This window comes from Anopheles gambiae, chromosome X, assembly GCF_943734735.2.
Source record: "Anopheles gambiae chromosome X, idAnoGambNW_F1_1, whole genome shotgun sequence".
In the NCBI taxonomy this organism is placed as follows: Eukaryota; Metazoa; Arthropoda; class Insecta; order Diptera; family Culicidae; genus Anopheles; species Anopheles gambiae.
In genome coordinates, this window is record NC_064600.1 from 85,344 (window position 1) to 94,334 (window position 8,991).

The 8,991-nt window shown below is 43.9% G+C and overlaps 1 protein-coding gene and 1 long non-coding RNA gene across 13 annotated transcripts in view; one reads left to right on the forward strand and one right to left on the reverse strand.

Moving 5' to 3' along the window:
• LOC1272270 (high mobility group protein DSP1) overlaps positions 1 to 5,080 on the reverse strand; it is a 24,243-nt gene extending 19,163 nt beyond the window's left edge. The window contains exons 1-2 of one of the 12 annotated variants that reach the window (XM_061654401.1): positions 1,797 to 1,853; positions 614 to 638 (exon numbers count right to left, since the gene is read on the reverse strand). The gene's annotated coding sequence lies outside the window, so the exon portion shown is untranslated. Of the gene's footprint in view, positions 1 to 613; positions 639 to 1,196; positions 1,958 to 4,583 lie in introns of those variants that run through there. The other 11 variants (XM_061654407.1, XM_061654452.1, XM_061654385.1 and 8 more) reach the window with 11 other exon arrangements.
• Positions 1,790 to 5,078, forward strand: LOC133392832 (uncharacterized). Its single transcript, XR_009765828.1, has 2 exons — positions 1,790 to 2,786; positions 2,835 to 5,078. It is a non-coding gene; the product is annotated as an uncharacterized LOC133392832 (long non-coding RNA).
• Positions 5,081 to 8,991: the final 3,911 nt, after the last annotated feature.

The following is an 8,991-nucleotide window of genomic DNA, read 5'->3' on the forward strand; positions in this document are numbered from 1 at the left end:
CTGCGTCACGCACACTCTCACAAGAAAAAACAACACACTCTCTTAATGACACCCAAATCTCTCTTTATCTCTCTTTTTTAGGTTGCTGTTGTTGCTGGTGCTGCTGGGACTGCTGCTTTTGAGCGGTTGATAGTGTGAGAGACAGCGTGTGTAAGCCGCGGACCAAAAGGGCAACGCGGAGCGGAACGAAGACAGAACACCACACACAAACGCACACGTACTAGCGCGCGTCCGCGCGCACACATACACACGCGCGCACACGACAGTCGTTGGGGAACAGCAGCGGGGGAGTCGCTGATGGAAGCCGTTAAGCAGCGCGTTAGACGCGCGGTGAGGTTGCTTTTTAACACATCCATTTTATGGGGAGAGGGCTCTTCTTTTTCTTTTCCCTAAACAAGCGGCAGTAGTAATAGTAGCTGTAGTAGATAGTTGCAATAGTAGGGCTATGGTTGAGCAGTAAAATTGCCAATGGTAGCGCCATTTAAACTGTGCAATTTTTCCTGTATTTCCTCCGTTTCAAATTTTGATCTTTGAGCTTCTCTCCTTTATTTCATTTCGCGTAAGATCGGAAAGGATGATGGCGGTGGCGGCGACGCGCGCGCTCACTACATACACACATTTACACACACACACACACTCTAAAATGGAGAAATAAATTTTATATATACACAAACGCGCGGGCGCGCGCTCACTCACGCACACACGACACACACTTTTTAAAAACTACACTTTTTAGTTATGCGCGGTTGCCCCGAAAACGGCGTATGGGAAGGAGTCGCACATATTGTATTCCCCCCCCCCCCCCCACTCCCTCCCTCCCCTTCTGTCCATCTCGTTTTCTCTCTTTTTAGTTTCCATCCGACGTTTGCTCTCTACCCTTTGCCATCCCTCTTTCTGAAAGCCCTTCTTCCACAAGCCTAAAAACAACCAACAAGAAATGCTTTTTCTCATCTTAATTTATTCCCCCCTTCCCACCTCTCCTGCTTTCAGAGCTCAATAGCCTAAAAAAACCAGTCCGTTGTTCGCGCTTGTTCATCCGCACGCTTTTCCCGATTTTCCTACGAGTTCCGGTTGCGGTGCGCTGCTTTGGGGTGATTGTTGGTGTGTTTTTGTTAATTGATTTCACACTATGCATACACACACATACACACGGGCAGACGCGCGCACACACACACATACACACATTTTCACCGCACCATATTATACTCAGGGGCGGGCGTTGTTGGCTATTTCTGTTCGGTTTTAGCAAGCAGCCAGAAAACATTTTTTTTTTCTTTTGCCGCATTGGCTTGAACAACTTAGAGCGATCATTGTGGAGCTGCTGCTGCTGGTGGCAAAACCAACAAAAAAGTAGTGTCGTGCAAGAAAAGGCTCCCATTTTCTTTTCCTTATACACTGACGAAGCTATATATCGATCGAGCATTTAGTCTGGCACAGGAACACACACACACGCAGGATACACTCGTACACCACACATAAAGTACAAAGCCACACACGTAGTTTAAGGGGTGCAAAAACGCTTTTTTAAGAGGTTCCTTTTTAAACGATTTTTTTTTGTCTTCTGTTTAACACCAAAAAATGGCTGGCCAACTACTGTTTTATCTCATTCTCCTCGGAATATCCAAGGGGAGCAAGAGGAGTAGGATGGTTAGGCGCACCCTCCAGTGGTTGAATGTATGCGGCGACGGTGGCGCCACCATACACAAGCGCTATAACTTCAACGCCCCACACTAGGGGGCAAATGCTGATGATGCTGGCGGCCTCCTCCTCTCTTGAGGTGACGTTTCAACGCTTACAATAGGCTTCCCGTAGTATGCACTGCTGCTTGCTGTTCTGCCCGCTGTCGACCAGCAACTGTACAGTATGCCCGATGGCCGATCTGCCCGTACACATGGGGGCAGCGTACACTGTGTACGACCGTTGTGTGTGCGTTTCGTACACGTTGGCGTGCTCTCTCTCTTTCTCGCAGCGTACCACTCACGAGCAGGGCACTCATTATATTATTTGTGTTGTGTGTGTATGTGTGTAGTTGGGTCGATATGCGAGCAAAAGCGCGCGCGCGCACTCGCCTCTATCATTGAATGTGCTTGAATACACACATACACACTCACATTAGACCGTTACAAAGGCACGCTGGAACGCGTAAGCAACCAACTGGACGCGTAGCGTTCCACCAGAAGCGCAAGAGGGAGTATGAACAAAAGCGCTCATTTCACTGAAACGTGAAAAAACGCGTTTCACTCGCGCCATTTTACACTTCCGTCATTTCTCTGTATGCGTTCGCCTCTTCATTGGGGTAACTCATATTCTCACCGTGTCTCAACAACCCTTTTCGCCGAAAGATGCGACAGACGAAAAAAAATCAGTGAAGAAAGTAAAATTCTCATCTCACCGACAAGGCTGGCTCTGGCCGACACGATTTCGCTCTCTCATCGTACAGAGGCCTGAAGGAATCCGCGTGTGCATACGCACACAGTAGCAGCGGCAGCTGCTGCTGGATGAATTCCCACCTTCATCCTTTCACCCGCCTTTACTCTGTTTGACGGTGTGTGACATTGCAGAATTGAAGCAATTTGGTGCAAACATTGTTTTACTTTCTCTCGCCGCGTTTGCTCAGGGGCTGGGTTTTCCGTCCAACAGATCATGAGAGGGACACACAAGCGCGCAATAGCCTGTCGGAAATTCGTTTGAATACTTTTGTTCTAAACGCGATAGTCAAAGACTTTGGAATAGGGAAAGGGGGGGCTAAAAGTTTTGAAGCAATTGTACCACACCACACCACCAAGGTTGTTGTTGTTTTATTTTTTTACGAGGCTTTTTAGAGCACCACCAAGGTGAGCGCAGTGTGAGTGAGAGTTACTTTACTGCAATGTTACGACTGCAATGGACAAATGTTTCTGCTTGCGTTGAAAGAAAAAATGAAAATATAAAGTATTTTTGACGAAATATTCATTCTTAAACATGTCATTCAAACACTTGGAAAAAAATATTAAAGTTTTATTTCTTATTAATATAATTTCTTTTGATACTTCGTAAGCCAGCCTTTGTTTCTCTATGAATGAGATACTAAAAAAAAAAAAAAATCATTTGTGTAACCCTCGTTGAATGCAAATCATTAACAGAATGAATCAATCCTAAAATGATGGTAGTTTGCAAGCAGGAAATGTTGTCGAGGAATTGAATTTCCTTTCTTTTGGTATATGATAAGCCATATTATGATTGATATTTAATTAAATATAGCAAGAAACCAAAATTTCACGTTCATTTTCACTCGAGCTGTAACCCGAGTGCACTCGCTGTAAGGAAGCCAGCGATCGTCGTGCGCACTAACAGAACATGCGCGCGCGCACTAACTGCAGAATGCGGCAAAGGTGTGGTGGTGTGTTTACTGAACTCATTTCGCCGGTCGCCACATTCTGCCAGGCTAGTAGTATTTATTACTAAACGGATATACAAATCGTGAGAGAGAGAGAGAGAGAGAGAGAGAGAGAGAGAGAGAGAGAGAGAGAGAGAAAGAAAAAGGAGAACCACCGAGTCGGCGCGTTCGCAACACCATTGGCACGTCACTAGCGCCATCAGTACGTTACTCTTGCGCGTGACAGCGCTGGCCAAACGGAAAATACAGGTATACCCCGATATACGCTATTAATGCGGAGCGGAGGCAATAGCGTGCCTCGAATATTAGCGTAAGTCCAATTTCGAGGATTTCAGTCAAATTATATCAAATTTTCGTATAATTTTGCTTGAAGTGGTAGGTTTTAGCCAATAAATTAGTTATGTGATCTGATTTCAATTGATGATTGCAATTTTCTACTTGAAATGGTATTTAAAATTCCATCAAAAGGGAAATTATGTTGCATTTAACATTCGATTTGTCAAACAAGTACAATTTGCTTAAAGCACTGCGTTTAGAAAATATCGTACAGCGAAATCGCGTATATCGGGGAATTCCTGTAGATGGCAAACAAAATAAAACGGATAACCGTTGATCTTTCTACCTCATCACTCTCCATTACTCCTATTCTACTACTACCACCACACAGCTACTCCATACATATTACTACACCATTTGCCGACTTGTTCCTTAGAATAGGTTTGTGTTCTGTTGGTTTTGTGGTTTGGTTTGTTTATCGTTGACGTTGTTTTTGTTGTCAGTTTAGATAAAACTACTGCTAAGTAGCAAAATGCGCGCACACACACCCTCATACAACACACAATAGGGCGTGTGGAGTACGTTCGTTCCTGGTTAGTTTTGTTGATGTTTGGCTTAAGCCTACAAGAGCGCGCCTGTGTTCTTTTTCCCACTACTTTGGTTATGTTTCTTAAGTACAGGTTCCTTTGAGCAAGATTATCAAAACACACACACACACACACATGTGTGGGTCCCACACGCTATTGCGAAAAGCCAGTTTCTTTAGTGCTCGAAATGCTAGTAAAGTTGCGAAGGTGTTGGAAACAACGGTTGATCTGATGGCAGACGGGCTAAAGGTAGCAGGATATGGTTGGTCCCAGCATCTCTATTCATCCGCATACTACACACATACACACACACACACACACACACACACACACACACAACTCACGAAACAAGTGTCATTCTACACGCCACACAAGCGCACACAAACAGTATACAGCGGGACGGGAGTTAGAATTTCCAATCAAGTCCTAGGACCAACACATATGGGGGTGGGGTGAAGCAGCTTAAGCCACAGCACTGCTATAGTACTACTACCACCACCACACACATTTATTATTTCTTGTTCCTTTTTATAGTACCCCCTGTTGCTGTTGTGGCTGCTGCTGTTTTGGAAAGGTAACTTGATTGGCTTTTTCTGCGGCGACCGCTTGCCTCGAGGTTTTGTTTTCTTGCTCTCCTGCACGCACAACAACGACAGTACAAAAAAAAGACCGTACATACACACACATACACACTGTCTATTGCCCTACTACAGCATGCGATAGCGCAAACTGCTGCTGCTGCTGGCTAAGCCTGGCGCTTATGGTACGTTTGGGTTGCGCGTTTTCGCTGGTCGCTGTCGCTTGGTATGATACACTTCACTCACCGTGCGGTAGGAAAATACGGTGCGCTGCACAACGGCTGCCCGACAGAGGGCAAAGCAATCTCGCAGTACATAGGCGGCACGAGCGAGACGGAGATACTCTCTTCTACACACTAACACAAATCACACACACACACACACACACACACACACACACACACACACACACACAGTTTCTTGCCTGCCTTGTCTTCTCTGTCATGGGTTGATATTCATCCACTCGCTGTCCCTCTACATCCCTCCCACCCTATCACTCGCTCTCACTCTCTCTCTCTCTCACACACACACTATCTCTCTCACTCTCTCTCACTCTCTCTCTCACTCACTCTCTACAGATACATATTCCAAGCGGCATGCTGCTATGGGTGTGCGTGTGATTTCATTTCATTTTTTCGCACCATTAAATTTGAAAACCTCAACGAATGGGAAATTGAAAAAAACCCAAAAACTGCTGCTGCTCCCAAGAAGCTCCAACGCAACATGCTAAATGGTGTGGAAGGGGAGGAGGGAGGTTGAGTTTAGTCTGAACGAGGGATTGGGTTTCGTTGATAAATGCAGGTAGCGGGTATTGGAAAAATATTTCTTCAATACAACACCACAGTGTGGGTGGATGTGTGTGTGTGTATTTTAGCGTCCAACACCGTCCATAAAAACCCTACAAGATGTGTTAGTGAAAAGTCAAATAGCCTGCGAAAAAGCAACCTAGACCAAAAGCGAAATCCCAACTAACCCAACCAATTCCACCTAGCCCCCATCCATAACCAGCCAGCCACCGCTTCCACCCCCACTTAAGGCATCTTTTGGCTTCTTTGTGTTGATGCATGTCGCTGTTTTTTTTAAATTCTCTCTCTTTCTCTCTCTTTCTCTCTCTCTTGCTTTCTCTCTCTCTCTCTCTCTCTCTCTCTCTCTCTCTTTCTCTCTCGCTTTCTCTCTTTCTCCTTCTCTCACCTTCCGGATGGAATGCGTCATTCCCATCGTCCCTACATAACGGCGATAGAAAAACCTTTGACCTCGCTATAGCAAAGGAGAGAATATAAAAATGACGCATTGCCACGCAGGTATATCGAAAACGCAGGTACAGGAACGCACAGAAATCCACTGCTGGTCGAATAAAAGTCGGAAATAAAGTAAATTATCTCCCCCAAGAAAAACATCAGAGAAGGTGATGTACAATAAATATGAGATATATATATATATATATATATATATATATATATATATATATATATATATATATATATATATTGTATTGTATATATATATATATATATATATATATATATATATATATATATATATATATATATATATATATATATATATATATATATATATATATATATATATATATATATATATATATATATATATATATATATATATATATATATATATATATATATATATATTGTATTGTATATATAAAAAGGCTCTATCAGCGACAATAGCAGAAAGGGTGCTATCGGCGAAAAAAGGCACTATGTTTGTATTGGTAGCTTCTTTAGCGCGCAAGCACAAAGCGTGCAAACACAAACGATTGTTTGTGAAGTATTTATGTTAAATGTGCAACAAATTCTGTTTTTCCTATTATGTATTGTTTATTTTCTTCTTTTTTTTAATCAATTTCGCATTACTTGTTGCTGTGTTGACACTATCCTCTCCGTGAGACGAGATAATGAATCATTTGGTTGTAAGGAAAAAGCAAGCAAATAAACATCAGTGCCACACACACCTTTTGGGTTTAGCCGGGCATGTCTATGGACCCCGGGGCACACCGCTGCGAAAGTTAATGCGTGTTCACCTTTACGCTTATGCACCCCTACCTGTACAACACAAGGATAAAGCCCCCCGGTACACGTCAACCAACAAAAACAAGGATAATAGTATGCAGTTTGAACAGCAGTTTTCTATCACAGATGGTAGTTACACCATTATCAAACAAACAAATTCCTTCCTAATTCATTGCTACTGCGAAGCAGTTATCATCGATAAAGGGTTAAATATGGATCATATTAAACTCCTCTATTGATCGAATATCGATAGCTACAAGGATATTTTTTAAATCACGAGTAACAGTTCAAAAAGGCCGTATTGCTTAAGCTATAAGGATATGTGTTGATCAAATGTTAACTGGGTCGTCAAAACGGTACCGCCGTTTGACAGTCATAACAAGCATCGCCAGCGTAAACAAACAACGTAACGGACGCACCATGCTAATTCTCATCTGCTAACGAAAACAATGAGAAAATGTTTGCTAACTCTTACTGCTGAGTGGTATCGTTTGTATTCTCTATGTAAATCTTCTCCTCACAACCGACCTAAACATCATCATCCAGGCGCTATATTTCCATGTCGTTTCCGAGATACCAAGCAATATCCTGCAGGTTACAGCACCGCTGCCAAAAGCTTTCATTATGCCGTCCGCCGTATTGCCGCCATCATCAGACTGTGCCGGGCGACTGTCATTGTCCTGTTCCGGCCGCACAATCATTTTACCGGTTTCGGTAGCTGCATCGCTGATCTCTGTTCGCTGATAGTGGCGCGCAGGAAGCTATCAGCTACAGCTACTAGAACATCACTTTTGCCGCCTGAAAACGGTGATGCCGCTCTCGGATAGCCGATAGTACCGTGCAGGATCCTACCAACTACACCTACACTGCGACCATTTGTCGTGTTGATCAGCATCATATTGCCGCCTGGAAACGGTACCCGTCCACCATTGTCCTGCTGCGGTCGTACGATCGTTTCTGCCGACTTCGATCGCTGCATATCCGCTCTTGGATCGCTGTTAACCGCGAGCAATTGCATCCGGATGAACGGGAAATGTCCTTTTATTAGAAGCGGTTTGTGGTTGAAAGATTTAAACTCATCCACCGTTAACGAATTTGCCATCGTTTTCTATTTTGCTGTTGTGAGAGGAATTGACAAACGTAGTTAGAACAACAACCTAGCACACAACACTAATTCGGCGCGTTTTCCGATTGTATACAAGCCAATAAATCTGTCCCGTTTTATAAATGACAATTAGAGGTGGTCTTCTCCGGTAGGCATGCAACGGCTGCGTAATCCAACCACTGTCCAACCACAAAACCAACGGATGGTGGTTTACATAGGTTTACAAAATCAAAGTGGGCCTTTGTTGTTTCATTGAAACTATTTATAACACCATTTCTCATTTGTTCCATATTCTTCGTTTATTGTTTATTCCAAACACAAAATGTAGCATTTATTTTTCCTCCCCCTGCCCCCTTCAATGTCGTATTTCTGCTCAGTAGGGATGGTACAAAGGATTTAAAGGATGATCTTATTTGACGCACCGGTGGTTTGGTACTCAGTAATGAAAATGACGGTAATTAACGGTTTTGGGGTTGCTGGGAGGGGGCGTCATCGGGGAAGCAGTGAATCCATAGCAGGTATGCGTGAGTTTTGATTGTTATTGAACGAAGGTTGAAAATGCTGAATCAATGGGTCAAACAGAGACGCCAGGCAAACAAACCGGCAAAATCGTTCCGGTAACTAACTTGCCGAAAGCAAGTGGAAAAGCAAGCTAACCGGGTTTTCGGTGCAGCATTGTTTCACCCGGTCGCGGTTTCCCAACCAACCGCTCGTTCTCTCACAGTCGGTGTGTGGACCCCAATCGGCATGCGACAGTGCATTGCAGAAAAGGGACATCGCTCACACATGTGATATTATTGGATTTACCGCCGGTATTATATTGTCATTGCGAATTGCCTCCCTCCTCCCCCTCTGACACGTGCTTCAACCACCCGATGCGGTGGTGTGTGAATTAGCACGTTTGCCAGCAATTTGACAGCATATGGGGCACGCCGTTCCAAATAATTGACCGTGGGAAGGAGGCTTAAGCGAACCGGTCTAAGTACCACCCGAACGTGCGATATGCAAACAAGCATAGCGATCATTATGCCGATAA